This window comes from Peromyscus californicus, unplaced genomic scaffold, assembly GCF_007827085.1.
Source record: "Peromyscus californicus insignis strain IS unplaced genomic scaffold, ASM782708v3 Scaffold_12__1_contigs__length_115047231, whole genome shotgun sequence".
NCBI classification, from domain to species: Eukaryota; Metazoa; Chordata; class Mammalia; order Rodentia; family Cricetidae; genus Peromyscus; species Peromyscus californicus.
The window spans coordinates 16,306,507-16,326,671 of NW_026294413.1; the positions used below are offsets into that span (position 1 = coordinate 16,306,507).

Here is a 20,165-nt window from a genome sequence, read left to right on the forward strand (position 1 = left end):
ACAGAGTCACAGTAGTATCTCTCAAGGAAGAAAATTTTGCTTTCGTATTTGAAGAAGCTTATGGGGTAATTAATTTCAGTTATAGAGGATGTCAGATATATACAGAATGGCTACATCTTAGAACAGTTTCATCATATCTTATATCTTAACTGTATAACCATGATGTCATATTCTTGAATTTGATTGGACTCATGTTCTATTCTCTGAGACATAGAGCAGTGTTCAATAAATTAAAAAGAGTTATTACTTCCAAGCTTCTTGGACTAATGAATACATATCAATATACTAGGACAATATGATATCTTGTGGAGGGAAAGGGTAAACATGTTTCTTGTGAACTAGTCCCATTCCAGAGCTGCTGACTTGATATAAATCCAATAGAGAAAGGAAAGCTGCAAGTCTTGGTCTTTCCAGTTGAAAGCTATGGTTCAGGTGGCCTTTTATACTAAGTCACACAAAAGTATATTGACAAAATAGATAGCAGAGCACCAAATTTAGAAACATCTGTTTAATCTAGAAATACAACCATATGAGTGGAAGCATGTATGCTTGGAGATATTAATTGGTTAAACATATGTTACTGGTTAGTGCACATCATTCTCCAAGTCATACCTCACTTCTGCATGGAGAAGTAGTTCAAATATGGACATGATAAGAATTACCTCATGCATCTTTCAAATTCTTTATGAGGCAATGATGTTAACAGTTCTTCAAGGAACACTGTATACTTTGACATTATGTTTCCAAAGTAGGGGCAGTTTCTAGGCATGCCAATTATTTTTTTTTTCCTGTAAAATCACCATTATACTACAATAGTAAAGAAGGCGATATCTAAGGTCTATGGGGATTAAGTATACTGACTATGAAAAAGAGTTGAGTTTATACTCCTCTCTTCTTAGGGTTGCTATGACGGTAATAAAACACCATGACCAAAAGAAATTTGGGGAGGAAAGGATTTATTTCAGATTAAAGTTTCTTATCACATTTATGTGTTAGGATGTTATGTAGATACTGATACAGCTTGTTGGTAGGCTAGAGTATTTAGGATCTAGCTTTCTCTTGAGTTTATAACATAATTACATTATATCCACCTTCCCTTTCTTCCTTCCAAACTCTATCATATACCTCCTCTTGCTCTATTTCTAATTCATCAGGCTGGTTTTTACAAGCATGTCAGGAAATCAAACTCAGACCCTCTTGCTTACAAAGTAAGTACTTTTTCTGACCTCAGTATTAAGGAATTGAAAGTTTATCACTGAATCTCTTTCACTTTGGCAATTATGATTTAAAATTCAACATAAAGACTACATGTTTGTGGCATTAGTTAGAAGATGCCCCATACCACTTCTCTTTCCTTCACTTACTCCTGAAAGACTGGATTTTCTTCTGGATGCCAATGGGTGCATTAGAAAGATGACAGGTTTTTTTTTTTTTCTCTTCAGGTCACCTTTTCCATATACTGGGAATATAAATGAGAGTGTCCATTGGTCTTAAAGGGAAATTTCACCATAAAATGTGTTACTAACTTCTTCCATGAGTCTTCTTTTGCTTTTCTTCATCTTTGCTCATGCCCTTTTTGGAAATTCTGTGCATAGATAGAGCTATAGCAGCTGACTTTTAAATTAACGGGTTGACATGGTACATTTTAGTAACAGAATATACAGATAGACTGCTTTGTCTTAGTTTATTGCACAGAGCCCCCCATGCAAACAGTCATTTGCAAAACTGGAATTTCTTAATGTGAAATTGTAATCCAGGTTGTGTTTGATATTTTCTAGTTTATGTTGAAAACAGGAGAAAATTAATTTTGCTTATGATATCACAATTTGTAGGAAAGTAAATTAAAGCCAGGGTGAATAAAAACGTTGAAAATCATGAAAGAATAGGCAATTAAAGTTGTAATTACCTATTGTGTTTACTGCTTTTCTTCATGCTTTCTTTCCTGACCTGTCTAGAAAGGGGAATTTGCATGCAAAAAAATGGATACACAATAAGATAATTACATATACATTTTTGGACATATATAGCCTTTGCAAAACAATTAAATATATAGTAAGGCTAAAGAACTTATGTCAATAGGAGATAAGGAGTAACTTGCAAGAAAATGTTAAAGCATTTAAACCCTAAAATCTGAACATACCCTGCCAGTACTGCTCTGTCTCCTCGGCATTTATCTTGTCATTTAAAACTCTTCACAGTATGCAGTATATTGGGCTTCGTTTTCTTGCTCTTTAGCAGAGTGAGAGGCATACTGGATAGAATAAGAGGAGGAAAAAGAGAGATAGGCATCAGGGAGACAAGACCTCCCTGGCAGACAAGAAGAAAAGTCGTGGGACACAGATGTAGGAATAAAATCCAAATACTTGAGTGCACGCGTGCACGCGCACACACACACACACACACACACACACACACACGACGAGAGAGAGAGAGAGAGAGAGAGAGAGAGAGAGAGAGAGAGAGAGAGAGAGAGAGAGAGAGAGAGAGAGAGAGAGAGAGAGTGTAGCTTGAGTTTTCCTGCCTGGCCCACAGTCAGGACAAATCTCTCTCACCTGCCAGTCCCACAGCCCCTCAGACCCGACCAAGTAAACACAGAGACTTATTGGTTACAAACTGTATGGCCGTGGCAGGCTTCTTGCTAACTGTTCTTACAGCTTCAATTAATCCATTTCTATAAGTCTGTACCTTGCCACATGGCTCGTGGCTTACCGGCATCTTCACATGCTGTTTGTCATCGTGGCAGCTGGCAGTCTCTCTGACTCAGCCTTCCACTTCCCAGCTTTATTCTCCTCCTTGTCCCGCCTACACTTCCTGCCTAGCCAATGGCCAATCAGTGTTTTAATTATTGACTAATCAGCAACACATTTGACATACAGAACATCCCACAGCAAGAGAGAGAGAGAGAGAGAGAGAGAGAGAGAGAGAGAGAGAGAGAGAGAGAGAGAGAGAGAGAGAGAGAAGGAGACAGAGAGAGAGAGAGAAGGAGACAGAGAGAGAGAGAGAGAGAGAGAGAGAGAGAGAGAGAGAGAGAGAGAGAGAGAGAGAGAGTGTGTTCTATGTGTCAATGCCCAATGCTGCTAAGAGTTTAAATTCTAGACAGCTTCAGTATAATGGCACACTGCTAAAAGCTGTATAATCAGGATATCTTTGTCCTTGGAGAACATTTTTCTTTAGTACTGAACTATGAGAATTTCATTCACTCTGCCTTGCCATGTCATTTCCATTCTCCAATCCTGGCTGCCCCATGTTTCTTTCTTATTCTTCCTAGTCATGGCTTCTGTTCTTCTACCAGCTTTAGTCTCTCCCTAACGTGCCCACTTCATGCACAGCCTCCAGACCTTGAGTTATTTTACAGTCTCTTTGTAACTTCCCAGGTCTTGAATATGTGAGTCAAATTTGCAAAGATCTGCATGCTATGTAACATATTTTATTCACATAAATATTAAATATTAAGCCATTTGTTTTCTTTTAAAATTTGAGAATAATAACACATTGCATCATCTGAAATGAAACTCCATATGTGATCCAAATGCAAACGGAATTACCCTACTATTTATGCCTTTCTCTATTACATCCTACCTGACTTATATTTTGTTTTTTAACATTTCCACTTTGACTCTAATGAGGTACCTATGGCATAGCTTTCTTTTTCTTCTTTTATGTGAATTCACTGGCTCCACAAGCTCCAAGATTTTCTCCCTGAGGTTCTAACAATAAGATGTCTTTCCCTTTTCTAAAGGTTAATGTCACTTACAGCCTCACATGCCTCACTCCTTACAGAAAATGGCTGCTTAATTGAAAATAAGGAAAATCAGTCTGGCTTCATTTTTCAGTCCTGAGACCTTAGTCAAACTGTTTAAACTCTCTCACATTCAGTTGCTTTATTTGAACATTCATTAACATCTTCTTTTGGATGTGGCAATAATTAAGAAAGAAAATAGCATGACAGACCGAAGCACAGTGTCTGGAACCAGGCAAATACTCAGGATTGTCCAAAATTCTTTAAGTCATAGTAATAATCATTAGATCTTGAGGCAGTCCATTCTCCTCTTCCCCAGGAAGCCTCACACTGATTTCCATAGTGGCAGTATAAGATTGTACTTCCACCAGCAAGGGATCAATATTCTTGATCCACATTCTTACCAGCATGAGCTGTTTTTGTTTCATTGAACTTGGCCATTATCACTAGTATAAGACGAAATCTCAAAGTAGTTTTTAATTTGCATTTTTTTTCTAATGACTAAGGATGTTGAACACTTCTTTAAAGGCTTTGATTTCCTCTTTCCAGAATTCTCTCTTTAGATCTGTACTGCATTTTAATGGTTACTTGTAGTCTTGATAATAAGTTTTTTGAGCTTTTTATATATTCTGGATAGTAACCCCCTCTCAGAGGTACAGTTGGTTAAAAAAAAAATCCTATTCCCATTCAGGAGGCTGCAATTTGCACAAATGGTGTTATCCTTTGCTTTGCAGGTTTCAGTTTCATGATGCCCTATTTAATTTTGATCTTAGTGTGCTAAGTGTTCTGTGAAGGAATTTTTTTGTGTGTGTGTGATAATGAGTTCAAGGTTGTTTCCCACTTTCATTTCTACCAAGTTCAATGTATCTTGTTTTACATCCAGATCTCTGATCCATTTCAAGTTGAGTTTTGAACTGGGTCATATGTATGGATCTATTTGGATTTTTCAACATGAAGCCAGCCAGTTTGAACAACACCAATTATTGAAGATGCTGTCTTATTTCCAGTATGTTTTTCCTGGTTCTATATAAAAATCTGGTGTTCAAAGGTCTGTGGTTATAGGTATAGATATTCAATTAGATTGCATTTCTCAACATGTCAGTTTTGTGCCAATATCTTGATGTTTTCGTTACTTTAGCTCTATAGTACAACTTGAAATTGAGGATGGTGACACATCCAGCAGTTATTTTATTATTAAAGGTTGTCTTAGCTGTTCTATGTTTGGTATGTTCCTAGGTTTGTTATGTTTGTTATCAAACTGAGAATTCTTTCAATATCTCTGAAGAATTATGTTGGAATTTTGATGGGGATTGTATTAAATCTGTAGATTGCTTTTGGAAGGATGGACATTTTTACTATTTTCATCTTACTGATCCACGGGTCTATAATACCTTTGCATCTTCTAATATCTTCTTCAATTTCTTTCTTCAGTGTCTTAAACTTTTGATCCTACAAGTCTTTCACTTACTTGGTTAGAGTTATTTCATGGGATTTTATATTATTTGAAACTATTGTAAAAGGTGTTGTTTCTATGACTTCTTTCTCAGTACATTTATCATTTGTATATCTGAAGTCTACTGAAATTTGTGAGTTAATTTTGTATCCAGCTATATTGCTGGAAGAATTTAACAACTGCTGGAGTTTCCTGGCAAAATTTTTAAGGTTATTTGTTTATGTTATCATATTGTCTACAAATAAAGATACTTTGACTTCTCCTTTTCCAATTTTTATTCATTTACTTTCTTTTAGTTATCTTATTGCTCTAGCTAAGATTTCAAGTACTATATTGAATAAGTATATAGAGAGTGAACAACCTTGCTTTGTGAATTGCTTTGAATTCCTTTCTTTCATGTTGATGGTGGTTGTGGCCTTACCGTTAACTACCTTTATCATGTCTTGGTATGTCCCTTGTATCCCTAATATCTCCAGAACTTTTATCATTAAGGAGTGTTGGATTTTGTCTGCATCTAATAAGATGACCATGTGTGTTTTGATGCGATTGTTTTGCTTGTTTTTTTTTCTTTCAGTTTGAGTATATGGCAGATTATATTTACTGATTTTCCTATATTGAACCATTCTGCATCTATGGAACGTAGCCTAATCAATAATGGTGGATGATCTTTTTAATGGTTTCTTGGATTCTGGTATTTTATTGAGAAATTTTGCATCTATGTTTATAATGGAAATTGGTTTGTAGTTTTCTGTTTGGTCCTTATGTTAGTTAGACATCATGGTAACTGTGGCCTCATAAATCAATTGGGTAGTATTCCTTATATTTCTCTTTTGTGGGATAATTTGAGGAATATTGGCATTAACTCTTCGTTGAAAATCTGATAAAATTCTGTGATAAAAACCATCTCCTTGTGTGTTCATTTTGTTAGAAGACTTTATTAATTTCTTCTATTTCACCAAGGGTTATATATCTGTCTAATTCACTTTGATTTAACTTTGGTAGTTAGTATGTATCAAATTACCTATTTTTTAGATTTTCTAATATGGTGGAGTCCAGGTTTTTAAAGTACGTCATTATGGTTCTCTGGATTTCCTTGGTGTCTGTGGTTTTGTCACAATTTTCATCTCTTAATTTGTTTATTTGGATCTTTTAACTCTAACTTTTAGTTAATTTGGGTGAGAGTTTGTCAAGCTCATTGATTTTCCAAAATCCAACTTCGTTTTATTGATTATTATATTTATTGATTGATTGGTTTGTTTATTTTATTGATTTCATCACGGAATTTGGTTATTTCTTGCTGCCTACTCCTTTTGAGTGAGATTTCTTCCTTTTGTTCGAGAGCATTCAGGAGTATTGGCACTTTCTTCATATTAGATCTCTCCAATTATTTATGAAGGATCTCAATATTACAAACCTGCCTTTTGGAACTGCCTTCTTCATTGGGTATCATATGTTTGTATATGTAGTGTTTTTTTTTTCATTCATTCTAGACAAATGTTAATTTTTTCTTCCTTAATTTCTGTCTTGACCAATTTTTCATTCATCACTGAGTTGCTTATTTTTCATTTTATAAGCTTTGTTGTTTCTGGTGTTATTGGTATCCGGTTTGAATCCTTGGTGGTCAGAGCGGAAGGAGGATCTTATTTCAATTTTCTTGGATCTGTTGAGATTTGTTTTGTGTCGAAGTTTTTGATCAGTTTTAGAGAAAGTTCTATGAACTGTTGAAAAGGCAGTATATTCTTTTTGTATCCATGAAATGTTCTTTAAATATTTAGTAAGTTCCATTTTATTTGTGATGCCAGTTAGCACTGTATTTCCCTGTTTAGTTGTGTGGATGATATGCTTATTAGTGGTAGTAGCATACCAAAGTCTCCCGATATCAGTGTGCAAGTCAATATGTAACTTAAACTTTAGTAGTCTTTCTTTCATGAACTTGCATGCACTTGTGTTTGTACATGTTTATTGATAATTGCAGTGTCTTCTTGGTGGATTTTTTTCCTTTAATGAGTGCACAATGTCCTATTCTATCTAGTTTAATTTATTTTAGTTTGAAGTCTGTTTTGTCAATGATTAAAATGGACACATGGCTTTAATCTTAGGTCAATTTTCTTGGAATACATTTTTTCCATTCTTTTACAATGAGGTGAGATCTATCCTAGCTGTTGATATTTTAGAATTATTACCATTGATGTTGAGAATTATCAATTAGCAAAGTTTGTTGATTCTTATGGTATTTCTCTCTCTCTCTCCCTCTCTCCGTCCCTCCCCCCCATGTGTGTGCATGTGCATGTACGTGTGTGTGTGTGCATGCGCACGCACGTGTATGTGTGTGTGTGTGTGTGTGTGTGTGTGTGTGTGTGTGTGTGTGTGTTTCCCCTTTTTTGGTTGGCTGGTCTGGAATTATTTGTTCCTTGTTTTTTCTTGGGTGTAGAGTTTTCCTTTTATCACCTTCTATATGGTTGGATTTGTAGACACATATTGCTTACGTTTTATTTTATCTTGGAACATTTTTTTTCCATCTATTGAGATGGAATGTTTTTGCCTTGGCTTGCATCTGTGGTCCATTTGAGTTTGTTGAACATCTGCCTATGCCCTTCTAACTTTTAGTGTCTCTTTCAAGAAGTTGGGTGCTATTTTCTATTAAGTCTTTCTTTATATGTTATTTGGTCTCTTTTCCTTGAGCTTTTAATATTCTTTCTTTGTTCTTTACATTTCATATTTGATTGTTATGTGCCAAGAGGAATTTCTTTTTTTACCACCTGTTTTGTAGTCTATACACTTTACATTTCTATAACCTTGATACACACCTCCCTCTTTATGTTTGGATAATTTTCTTATATGATTTTGTTGAAAAACAGTATGTATGTTTTCTCCTTCCTCTGTTCTTATTAGTCTTAGATTTTATCTTTTCACAGTGTCCCAGATTGCTGCAGGATTTTTCAGATTGAATATTTACTTTGGCCAAAGTAGTCATTTCTTGTCTCCAATGTCTGAGCTTCTCTCTTCCATTTCTTGTATTCTGTTGGTGAGGTTTGTTTGAGGTTCTGATTTGAGTTCCTAATTTTTTTTTTTTTTTTTTTTTTTTGGTTTTTCGAGACAGGGTTTCTCTGTGTAGCTTTGCGCCTTTCCTGGAGCTCACTTGGTAGTCCAGGCTGGCCTCGAACTCACAGAGATCCGTCTGGCTCTGCCTCCCGAGTGCTGGGATTAAAGGCGTGCGCCACCACCGCCCGGCTTGAGTTCCTAATTTTTTTTATCTAGAGATTTCCCTCAATTTGTGTTTTTATTGCATTTCCACTTTGGGGTTTTTGAACTGTTTTCTTTCTTTCTTTCTACTGTCTGTGTTTCTACAGATTCCTTTAATGAATTCATTAATTTCATATTCATAAAGGTTATGTGAAGATCCTTGTCTTGTGCTTCAGCCATGCTGCATTTTCTCAGGACCACTGGGTCCTGAGTAGGGCTGGACTCTAATATGGTCATACTGTACTGTACATTACGGAGTGTGCTTTTTTCAGTGGTTTCTATGAATATGTGTTTGGCATGATTATAATTCTAGGTGCTGATAGCTCATCTTGGCTTCACTGGGTGGGTGCTTTGGCCATTGAATTCTTTTGCCCTTTCTGATTTTTAATAGAATCCGGTTGCTATATGCTGCATAGTAGGGTATGCTTTTGGGATTCTTCTGTATTCCCTGGGGGTTATGGGTAAAATTTGTTTCTAGGCATCGGGAGCTGATGTTAGGAATGGTGCTTTGCTGGCCTACTTGCTTCTCTGGCATGCTTGGGTGGCAGCTTCCCAGGGAATGCCTGCTGAGTTGGGACCTGATATAAAGGCATGAATGTGGAGGAATGTTGGGGTATAAGATGTTTCATCTGCTGTAGATCAGTTCAGAAATTAGGGAATACCACAGCAGGTGATCACTATAGGACTGGGAGATGAGACTGAGGAATTGTATTTGGAGGAAAGAAAAGAGAGGTGAAGATATGCAGTCAGCCTACCCACTTCTCTGGTCAGTCTATTTCTTCTTTGATTTATCTGGCTATTCATAAACTTAATAGTGATCCAGTATTCTCTAATGTGAGCTATTAAGTAAAGGGTAGTGATGGGTGAACAGACCACCCTGTGTACATCACTAATGTGCAGCCACAGAAAAATCCCAGGACTAAATTAGTACATAGGTTTGCTTTACACAATAAGTTAATGAAGTTTCAAACAAGTCTAATGACATGACAGATCTTCTATTTCTAGCACCCAGATCACAATATGTAGAACTAATTGCAATTATTTATGATCCCACAACTAGGACTTTGTTTCTGACCAAGATCCGTTTGAATATTCTAAAATGTGAAAATGTGTCCTTGTAGATGATATTGATTTCCTTCAGAAAAATAGATTAAATTTATTATAATCATGGGACAAATTTTGAAGGTTTTTATTCTTACAATTTGTACAAGAATATATCTTGTCTAGAAGGAACACCTCCAACAAACCAAAACCACTTTTATCATTCTGTTTAATGGATAAAGCTGAAATTATCATTGCTTCAGTCTTTCACAGGACGGTTTTCTCTGCACTAAATTACAATAGACAAATGTTAAATGAAGTAATCAATAGACTTGAGCCATGTTCCATGTACACTCTTCAGAATCCAAAGAGATTTGCAAAGCACTGCACCGATGTCTTTGCACTAACAGATGCAATGTACGTATGCTTTCTTAGAAACCAGGACAGTATGGAATTATTAACACTGCATCCCATAAATCTATGACAATTGTATAACTTCTACTATGAATTACATAGATACAGCAATTCTTCTGAATTATTACTTATACCTCTATGAAAGAACGAAGTATTAAGTTTTCATTTTCATGTTCTACATTGACTTACTCCAGAAGCCTTGGCATAAATGTGGAGACTCATCAAATTCTAAGCATATACCTCTCATGTTTGCATTAACGTAAAAGGAAGCGAATGTAAGGTGAATATAGAATTGGTTAATAGCTGAAGGCTTCCTTTGTGAGATGTACTTAGAATGAGTTGACATTTAAATACCTTTTTGCAGCCCATGTACTTCTGTCATGCACTGGGAACTGATATAGCTTGATTCACTGCAGATTTTCTGTCTAGTGAATCTGATGTTCCCAGTGTGGTTTAGGCATGGTTTTCAAGGCCAGGAAAATGACTAGATGATATAAAATGTCTGTTAGAATTTCACAGTAGAGGGCATGCAAGCAAAATCAAATTAGGAAACACTTAGCTAGAAGTTTTACAAACAACTTGCAGATTATCAATTATAAACAAAACAATCGGAGAATTCCTTTTACAATATTCTTTCTTCCATTTCATAACTATTTTGGAAAATTGATTTATACTCAAAACAATGACTTCACAAGAAGTATTGAAAAAACTGTTTATAGATCAATAGACATGTGTTAAATGTTAAATGTTCTATGCAAAACATTACATATTGAGTAAGACATTGTGACCTGGCAACTTATAAACCATATAAACAGGAGAAATCTACAAAGCCTATTTGAAACCCTTCATGTGAAAATCCTTGAAGATTTTAAACAGAGATAAAATTGTGTCACATCTGCAGTCTCCTGTCACCGTAACCACATTCAGGAAGTGAATCAATTTTCAATGCACTGTAAATGGGTATTTGCTTGGCAACCGGGCCTTCTTAAGAAAAGAGTACAATCAGATAATTAACAATCAAAATAACAATAAAAAAGATAAAGACATATGAACATAATCAATGGTGAAATGAACTGTCTTTTTCTTCTTCTTGAGAATGTGTAATCCAGTGTTTCTATATTAGAAGTTAAAAAAGCCTGAAGGAATTCACTCAGTAAACCCCTGAGAGTGATGACACCAACAGTAATTTGAGAAGCTGAAGAACAAATTCAGGGATTTACCAGTATTACTGAGTTATGAGATCTGCTGGCATCTGTGAGCTACTGCACTCGGGGAAATTAATTTCATGCTTCCCTACTTCTGTAAAAACTCTAACGGAAGGGTTCATCAAGGCTCTGGCTGGTCAAAGAAATGTCAAAACTGATTGAAGAGAGCCATGGAAAAAATGTCGACATCATAGCTGCTAGCGATCTTTTTTTTTTTAATTCATATTTTCTTTGTTGATTAGTTTTTGGTGAATGAATCCTGAGTATATGAATTCTAAATATGCTAAGTGTCAAGCTTTGTTTATCAGAATATAGAAAGCAGAGAACCATGGCCTCCAGAAAAAATAAGATCTCAGTTTATAAAATAAATATATATTTTTTGTTCCTTAAAGAAAAAGATTTATTGAGATATGGATATGAAATGTATGACATGCAATTTTATCATTTGCTGTACTCTTTAATTTCAAATATATTGTGCTTAATTTTTTCTTCATTGGAATTATTTATCACATTACTATTGCAATATTTTTCTGTTTAGTATGATGACGTTAGTGTTTCAATTATATTAGAGAGAAAATAATTCATTACCTTTACCATCTTTTTATGTTTTTTTAAATCTTATAATTAATTTAATTTTACATATCAGCCACGGATTCCCTTGTCCTCCCTCCTCCCACCTCCCAGCCTTCCCCCACCAATCCTCCCCCCATTCCCACCTCCTCCAAGGCAAGGTCTCCCCTGGAGATTCAGCTCAGCCTGGTAGATTCAGTTGAGGTAGGTCCAGTCTCCTCCTCCCTACATCAAGGCTGAGCAAAATGTCTCAGCATAGGCCCTAGGTTCCAGAAAGCCAGTTCATGCACTAAGGACAGGTCCCGGTACCATTGCCTGGGGGCCCCCTAAACAGTTCAAGTTAATCAACTGTCTCACTTATCCAGAGGGCCTGCTCCAGTTCTATGGGGGCTTCTCAGCTATTGGTTCACAGTTCATGTGTTTCCACTAGTTTGGCTATTTGTCCCTGTTCTTTTTCCACCTTTACCATCTTTTAACTTGAAAGATATGAGATCAACATTATACATCTATAAAAACAGAGAAAATGAGAGACCGTAAAAATAATAAAGCTGGCCATATTTAGAGATATAAAGAAACATTCTGATTTCGATGCATGTCTAAATATTGGGTTTAAAACAAGAATCATGTTTAGATTAGGTATTCAGGAAGCAGAATAGTTCTGATATATTTTATTCAATACTTTTTGTGTTGGTTAAAAAATCAAGTGAAATTTCCATGGGGAGATTGGAGAATTAAGACACAATTGGAGAGTTTTAAGGCACTATATATGCAAGGGTAGACTAAATTCTTATCTTTAAACCCATTATAGAATTTTCACATTGCAGTGGTGGACATGAACATGTAACCTGGATCAGCAAGGTGGAATTTCACATTGCCAGATGCAGAATGACCATGAACCATTCCCACTTTTGTAATCTTGTGATCTGATCCAACAGAAAGAACAGATTTCAAGAGTCCTTAGATATGAGGGGCTGTGAAGACTGGAGGTTCTGTCTGTCAAATAATTAAGGTGTGTCACAGTGGCCCATCCATTTAAGCCCAGGGTGAACAACTTTGATGTGTAACCCTAATTTGGCTATTATCTGCTAATGAAGTCATGATTTATCACAACTGCATCAGTATTTATATTCTTCTTAATATGTTTTCTTCCCTTTTTTCCTCACAGGTTATATTCTTTAATAAAGATTTCTTGCTCAAAATCATCTCAACATCTGCTTCTGGAAAATCCAGCATTCAATACTAACATTTTCACAGACTAAGTTGTAAAGGTTTCCCATATTCCCACTGGACTGTAACTGAACATATTTCCCTGGGTACCATTGCCTCACTGATAATCCATGAAAACAGCTTTCAAAAGCAGAACAGAAAAGCACACAGTACAAATGCTAAAAATTTAATGCAACAAATGGCACAGGTGATGTGTTTTGTTTACAACAGCCACCTTCTATTTACACTTTATCCAACTCCTCTTTCCAAATTCATACATTGGCTCTCAATAAGCTATTTTCCCTCAAGAACTCCTATGGGCATTTGGGGATTAAAATGTTGCTTGCCAGATGTATTTCTTCATTTACACTGGGTACCAAAAAAAAAAAAAAAAAAACCCACAGGTCTTAACATAACATCACCTCTTAAAGGATTCTACCTGTGGAAAACTCCTATATGATAAAACCTCAATGGCATGTTATTTTTCTTTAGGGGGTAAGTAACAGATGCACTTTTTTTAAATCTTTTTTTTTCTTTCTGGGCCAGAGAGGGGAATAAAGTCCAAAAGGACCATTATTTTAGCAAAAACAATACTTCTTGTATGAAAATGTCTTAGGGGTTTTGAGTGTGGACACTAATCTGGATTCCACAGATTTGATTTTGTGGAAGCTCCTTCAGGGAAGTGCATTTGTACTCTGGATTTAATGCGTATTTTTCTGCTAAAGTATACAGAATATAGAGGACTCTGTATATAGGTACAATATTTCCTTACAGAAAGCATTTGAAGCACATTCTAAGCCTTAGTGCCCACACCTGTACCCTAGATGTTCCCCCATTCTGGTCACCTGATGGTTTGGGTCATCTGGGGAGTGTTTGAAATTGTTGCAGACTTCTATCTCGAAATTGCTGCTATGATCTTCCCCACATACAGCTACTTTTCTACATACTCTATAAATAACCCCCACATAAAACTCTTCAGTGATTAATTTAAATTTTATGTGTATATGCTAGATACTAAAAGTTCAAAGTAAAACTGTCCCACAATCCCTAGTTACTGATCTGGTCTAGTAGCATTTAGTTATTGCTTTAAAATATTTTATTATTTTCTTTACAAATGTCTGCTCATGTTTCAAGGTAAATGATTAAAACTTTTTAAATGTTCCCATTGCACCAGAAAATAATATAAGCAAATCTCTCTAAGCTTAATTACCTTAGAGAAGATTGCACAGGCGATATAAAGAAGGTGCCACACTTTAACAGAGTCCCTTCAAGCATTCTGTTATATTTTTCAAATAAATGCCTTCATGTAATATCTAGATCCCCTGATACAAAAGTGAGGACTAATGGTAGCTTTTATGATATTTTATTCAAATTTTCAAAGTGTGTCTTTTGCCAGAGACATGTTCATCTATCAAAACATTATGGAAATACATTAATTTTGTTGCAACAAAAATACCTATCATCTGACAGAAACTGTTTCAATAAATTCTAAAATCAATGCTAACTGTGCTGCAAATAATTCTAGCTCGTATTTCATAGTTCACAACTGATGTATCCAAACAGTTTGGCCTTGGTGAGAAAACAAAATATATTAAGCTGTAGCATTTGGTCAAGAAAGTTGATCATTTCTAAAAAATAAACATAACGACAACATTCCAACCAAAGTAATGGATTAGATATCAAATGTTGTTATTCCTTCTAAAGGAAAATACATATGTAAAGCCATTCCTGCAACAAAACACCCAGAAAATATGTAATCGGCTCTCAAAGTACAACCAGAGATAATCTAGATGGCTTCAGAACTAAGTGCAGAAGAAATCCTTTTCTGGCAACGGAGAACTACAACCAATGATTTAGAGCACGTATCAGAAGAGAGCTTACCTGCTTAAGGGAACTATTTCTGAGGATGCTAAACTTGAGGAGAATTTTAAGTAGTGTAGATGAGAAATCTGGAATTATAATAAAAGATTAATGATAAAGTTCTTGCAAGCACATGGTATTCCTGATCTCATTGGTTTTGTACAAGAACACAGCTGAACCGAGCAGAAACAAAGCAAAGCACAATATTAGGATGGGCCAGCCAAGAGACAATGTGTAGTTTTCTTGAATGTAATTGAACGCTAATACCTTCATCAAGTCTTTTTAATTTTATGACTATTTCTCCTCTAATATAAACATGTTGGTGTTTTTCCTTCCTTGAGTGAGGTTATGGACTTAAAATTAAGATATTTTTATTTGCTGAGGTGTTTTTCCTGGAGTGTCTACATTTCTACTCACCATCTAAAAAGGAGCAACAGCAGAATGTAGAAAACATATTGTCAAGCCGAAAATCATAAGTCAATGAGCTCATTGAGATTTTTTTACAGGGGCATGACTCAGGGGTTACTTGTGGTGACAGGTAGATATGATAAAAATCCAACAACAAAATAAAAGCAACAATCCCACACACAGCATACAGCAGATGTGGTGATGGTGTATCCCTTGATTTCTTCTTTTTTTTTTTTTTTTTTGTTTTTTTTTTTTGTTTGTTTGTTTGTTTGTTTTTGAGACAGGGTTTCTCTGTGTAGCTTTGCACCTTTCCTGGAACTCACTTTGGAGACCAGGCTGGCCTTGAACTCACAAAGATCCACCTGCCTCTGCCTCTCGAGTGCTGGGATTAAAGGCGTGCACCACCACCGCCTGGCTCCTTGATTTCTTTGTATCACTTAAAACAACTCTAGGCAATCTCCTTTCCTCAACAATTGCTTACTGACTGTATAACCTTCAACGTGGGGCCTTGCAGATCTTTTAGGTTTTTGGCAAGTTTCCTATGGCTCTTGAGCCTTTTTCCTCCATCCAGAGGGAACAGAAACAGAATATTCTTTATTCAAACATGTTTAAATAAACTCTGATTATCAAAAGAGAAATTCATGCCTGGATGGACTCTACTGAAAACAAAGTCTGACCTCAGTTTTGGAATAAAGAATTTGAAAAACAGGTAAGAAGGGTAATATTCTATGTGTTGTTCCTAATGTACATAACAGAAACACAAATCAATTTTCAACCTCTGTATTAGGCCACATCAGAGATTGGGGAATTAGTAACAACTCATAAACATCTATCAATGTCTCACATGAAGGCCTGTGGAAACTAATGGAAAGTGTATGATATAATTATGACATTAAAATACTCTCCAGGGACTAGAGAGATTGATGATTAAGAGCCCTGGTCACTCTTTGCTCACATGGCAAGTCACAATCACCTGAGATTCCCTTTTCAGAGGAAACGATTCTCCCCTCTGGCCTCCACGGATATTAAGGACTTGTGTGTTTCACAGAAATATAACAACATTCACGCAAAACACACATAAAGACAAAAATAATGCAAATAATAAAAACATGTTTCCAATGAGGTAGAATAGGAAACACTATTTATTAAGGGTGACGATTTCAGCAATCTCTCACTAGTTAAAAAGGTCCTGATGGAGACCCTATTTTTTTATGCTCAATTTAATAATGACACAGAGAAATCATTATATCCCTCACTGTGTATATGTTTTATGAAATATTTGCTGTTGTTCTGTTTCACTATTATTATAGAAAATACAAAATAACAGAAAATATACATAAGGAAACCAACCCTAAGATTAATTAACACAAATGAATCAATATTTCAAGGTAATATAGGATAATATATTGTCATGCAAAGTTCTTTCTAGTACTTAACTTAGCATATCCTGTGTCTTCTCCTCTTCGTTATCTTCTATGCAGTAGATCTATATGTACCATGAGAAATATATCATATGAATATGCATAACCGTCATCCCACAACATAAGTCATTATTTCTCTGCCACTCCAGCATTTCAGTCTTCAAAATATACTAGAAAGATACATTTGCTATATAAAACTAGTTCATATGTATACTCACAAGTGTTCATGTTCATGTGTTCTGAAGCATGTGCCTTACAATAAGACAGAGAACAAAAATTACAATATTACATAAGTCTATAGTATATACATTCTAAAAGTCTGACAGAAGAAAAACAGGCACACATCTCACTAGCATATAAGATGTCACAAAAATTTCTTCAAGGTTGTTGAGTTACAAGATGAAAATAAGTTTTGTTTTTCTTTTTTAAGTTCAAGATTTTTACTTTTAGGAAACAAAAGGCATGTAGAATTACTTTATCATAAAAATGGAAATTTTCTAGATAATTAATAGTAGAAATCTTATATAAAGAAACACATCTGTACATAGGTATCTGAGGAACCATAAAATGTTACATTATTGAACTGAACAGTGTGGCTGGGAAATGGCTCAGTGGTTAAGAGAACTTACAGCTTTTTCAGAGGACTCAGGTGTGATTGCCAGCACAGGATGGCAGTTTGCAACAGCCCTTACCTCTAGTTCCAGGGGATCTTGCACCCTATTCTAGGCTCCACTATCAACAGGCATACATTTCATAAACATACAAACATGAAGACAGACACTTGTAAGCATAAAAAAAGTCAATCTTAAATACTAGAAATATGTAAGCTATGCAGAGTTTACAAAATAATATACTATGTATTTTATTTTGGAGAACACTGTATGTTTATAATACCTTTTGAAAGGAATTCATAAGGACTGATGAGAAAACTTACAGGGATCAAATCACATGCAAGCATTCATATTTGGATAGGACCTAAAGCATCTATGTAAAGGCAGGGGATGGAGGGTACTAAGCCAGAAGTGTAAAGATAGATAACAGGAGGTTGTTGTCCAGCCAGGAAAGCCAAAACAGTGAGTTACAACTCATGTGAGAAACCTTATTTCAAAACATTTGTTGGAGGGCAAGAGAGGAAGACATTGATGTCTTCCAGATTACTTTACATCCAGATTACTTTATAAAGAAAATTTTGTATTCGTTTTATATACCAATCACAGATCTCCCTCCTCCCTCCACCCACACCGCCATAGTTAGTGGGCTCCAAAAAGCCAGCTCATGCACCAGGGATGGATCTTGGTCCTACTGAGAGTGGGCCCCTTAAACAGATCAAGCTACACAACTGTTTCACTTATGCAGAGGGCCTGGTCCAGTCCTGTGGAGGCTCCACAGGTGTTGGTCTAAATTTCATGAGTTCCCACTAGTTTGGTTTGGTTGTCTCTGTAGGTTTCCCCATCATGATCTTGATGTCCCTTGCTCATAGAATCCCTTTTCTCTGTCATTGACTGGACTCCTGGAGCTCGGCCTGGTGTTTGTCTATGGATCTCTGCATCTGCTTCCATCAGTTACTGGATGAAGGCTCGATGATGACAGTTAGGGTATTCACTGATCTGATTATTGGGGTAAGACAGTTCAGACACCCTCTCCACTATTGCTAGTAGTCTAAGCTGGGGTCATCCTTATGGATTCCTGGGAACTTCCCTGGAACCCTGTTTCTCCCTATCTTCATGATGTCTCCCTCTGTCATAGTATCTCTTTCATTGCTCTCCCACTCCTTCCCTGTTCCAGCTTGACCAACCCATTTCCTTATGTTCTCATCCCCCATCCCTTAGTGGTTAAAGAGCACTACATCCAGATTATACACACAGGTGAATTTACCAATAAAGTACACACACACACACACACACACACACACACACACACACACACACACACAAACACACACACACACAGAGGAATTGATAGTAATCACATGAGATAATTTGTTGTGGTATTCTGTATCATCTAATGAGCCAAAATTTATTCACATGCACTAAAAGATTTAACTTATGAAGGCTCTACATTATATTGTCCCCTATGATGTAGGCATAAAAGAAAGTTTAATGTTGCCAATATTAATGGATAGAAAAAGGGTCAAAATAAAATGAATTGCTTACTCTAGATGACAAGAGAACTCTATCACATGACTCTCATGTTACATTTTGAAGTGTAAGAGTTGACGGCATAGTACCAAATATTGGATATTGAAATTCCTGGGAGATGCAACTCTAACCCTTAGAAACAGACAGCAGGTTGGAAGTAGTAAACAAGGAGACATACACTGTATCAAAAATCCTGAAAAATAATGTTTATTTTCAATAAATTGCATGAAAAACTATAAATGATAAATTATGATATTATTCTATTCATCTTTATTCATCAAATGTAGAGGGTAGAGTTAAGAAAACAGGAAAGTTAAATTCAGTAAAGAAGTGACTATAACCAGAAGTGCAGAGAGTTCAGTACTAGTATCAAAGATACTAAGACAAAAGTGAAGGAGCCAAAAGTCAGTGCAGCAAGATGTGTCATATAAGAAGAAACCAAATGTTTCGTGCTCAGATGCTTTAACCCAATACAGTCCAGATAACAGTGATAGGACCTTTTCAAATCCTTCTAAATATTCAAGGGATTGCTATTAATTATTGTAACCTTAAAATGTTGTATAGACATATGGTAAAATTTAAACAGTGCAAAATAATAATAAACTGTTGCCTCTCTAACCCAACTCAGTTCCCTAATCTCCCTCCCAGAGAATTACGGCAGACACATCATTAAATACCTCCAAGACAATGTCAGCATCTCTAATATGTGGTAGATTCATGCTAGTATAAAGTTGACAATAACACAGATATCCTTAGCACCTTCATTAATTTCATTCAAGATACACTCGGGGTATTATTCTGTAGCAATAAACACAGAGTGTGAAAATTTCTGGATGCCTTTTGCACCAGTATACACGAAAGGGCTTTCAAACAATCGCAACTATTCTGCTCATATAGCAGAAAAGTGTGTCCTAAAACTCAGCACATTTTGTGCATGTCTTTCAGCTGTCAGTGGCTCTGCATCAAATCAAATGTTATATAAATTTTAATCTTTACACATTAAATTGGTCTACTGGGAACCATGACAAATTAATATTGTCACCAATTTTTTTCTAAAAGGATTTTGGTTAATCATGAATGGAATTATTATTAATCATTGCCAATCTAAATGATGGGAAAGAAGTTTGGGCAGTTTCAGTGCTTATTGGCTCATTACTAATTGACTGCAGTTTACAAACAATTTCTGTAAGGTTTCTGTTGCCTCCACTGGAATCACCACACATTTGATGGCTAATAAATATACATTTAAAAAATCTAAGTTACATAAGTCAGAATTTTCAGTGGGCTTGTCTGGATCATCTGCTTAGGTTTTCAGAAGGCTGCAATCAAATTTCAGCAGATGCATTTGTACTCTGGGGGACTGCAGAGAAACATCGACTTCTAACTTCATCCAGTTTGCTGGCCAAATCCTGTCCCTAGTGTTTACAGGACAGTCTCTAATTCCTTACTAGCTCTGAGGCAGGATAA

At 35.8% G+C, this 20,165-nt stretch overlaps 1 long non-coding RNA gene across 1 annotated transcript in view; it reads left to right on the top strand.

The window, feature by feature from the left end:
* The window catches only part of LOC128107062 (uncharacterized), a 43,276-nt gene extending 24,785 nt beyond the window's left edge, over nucleotides 1-18,491 (top strand). The window contains exon 4 of the long non-coding RNA XR_008216940.1: nucleotides 12,490-18,491. This is a non-coding gene — a long non-coding RNA (uncharacterized LOC128107062). The remainder of the gene's footprint in view (nucleotides 1-12,489) is intronic.
* The last annotated feature ends 1,674 nt before the right edge of the window (nucleotides 18,492-20,165 follow it).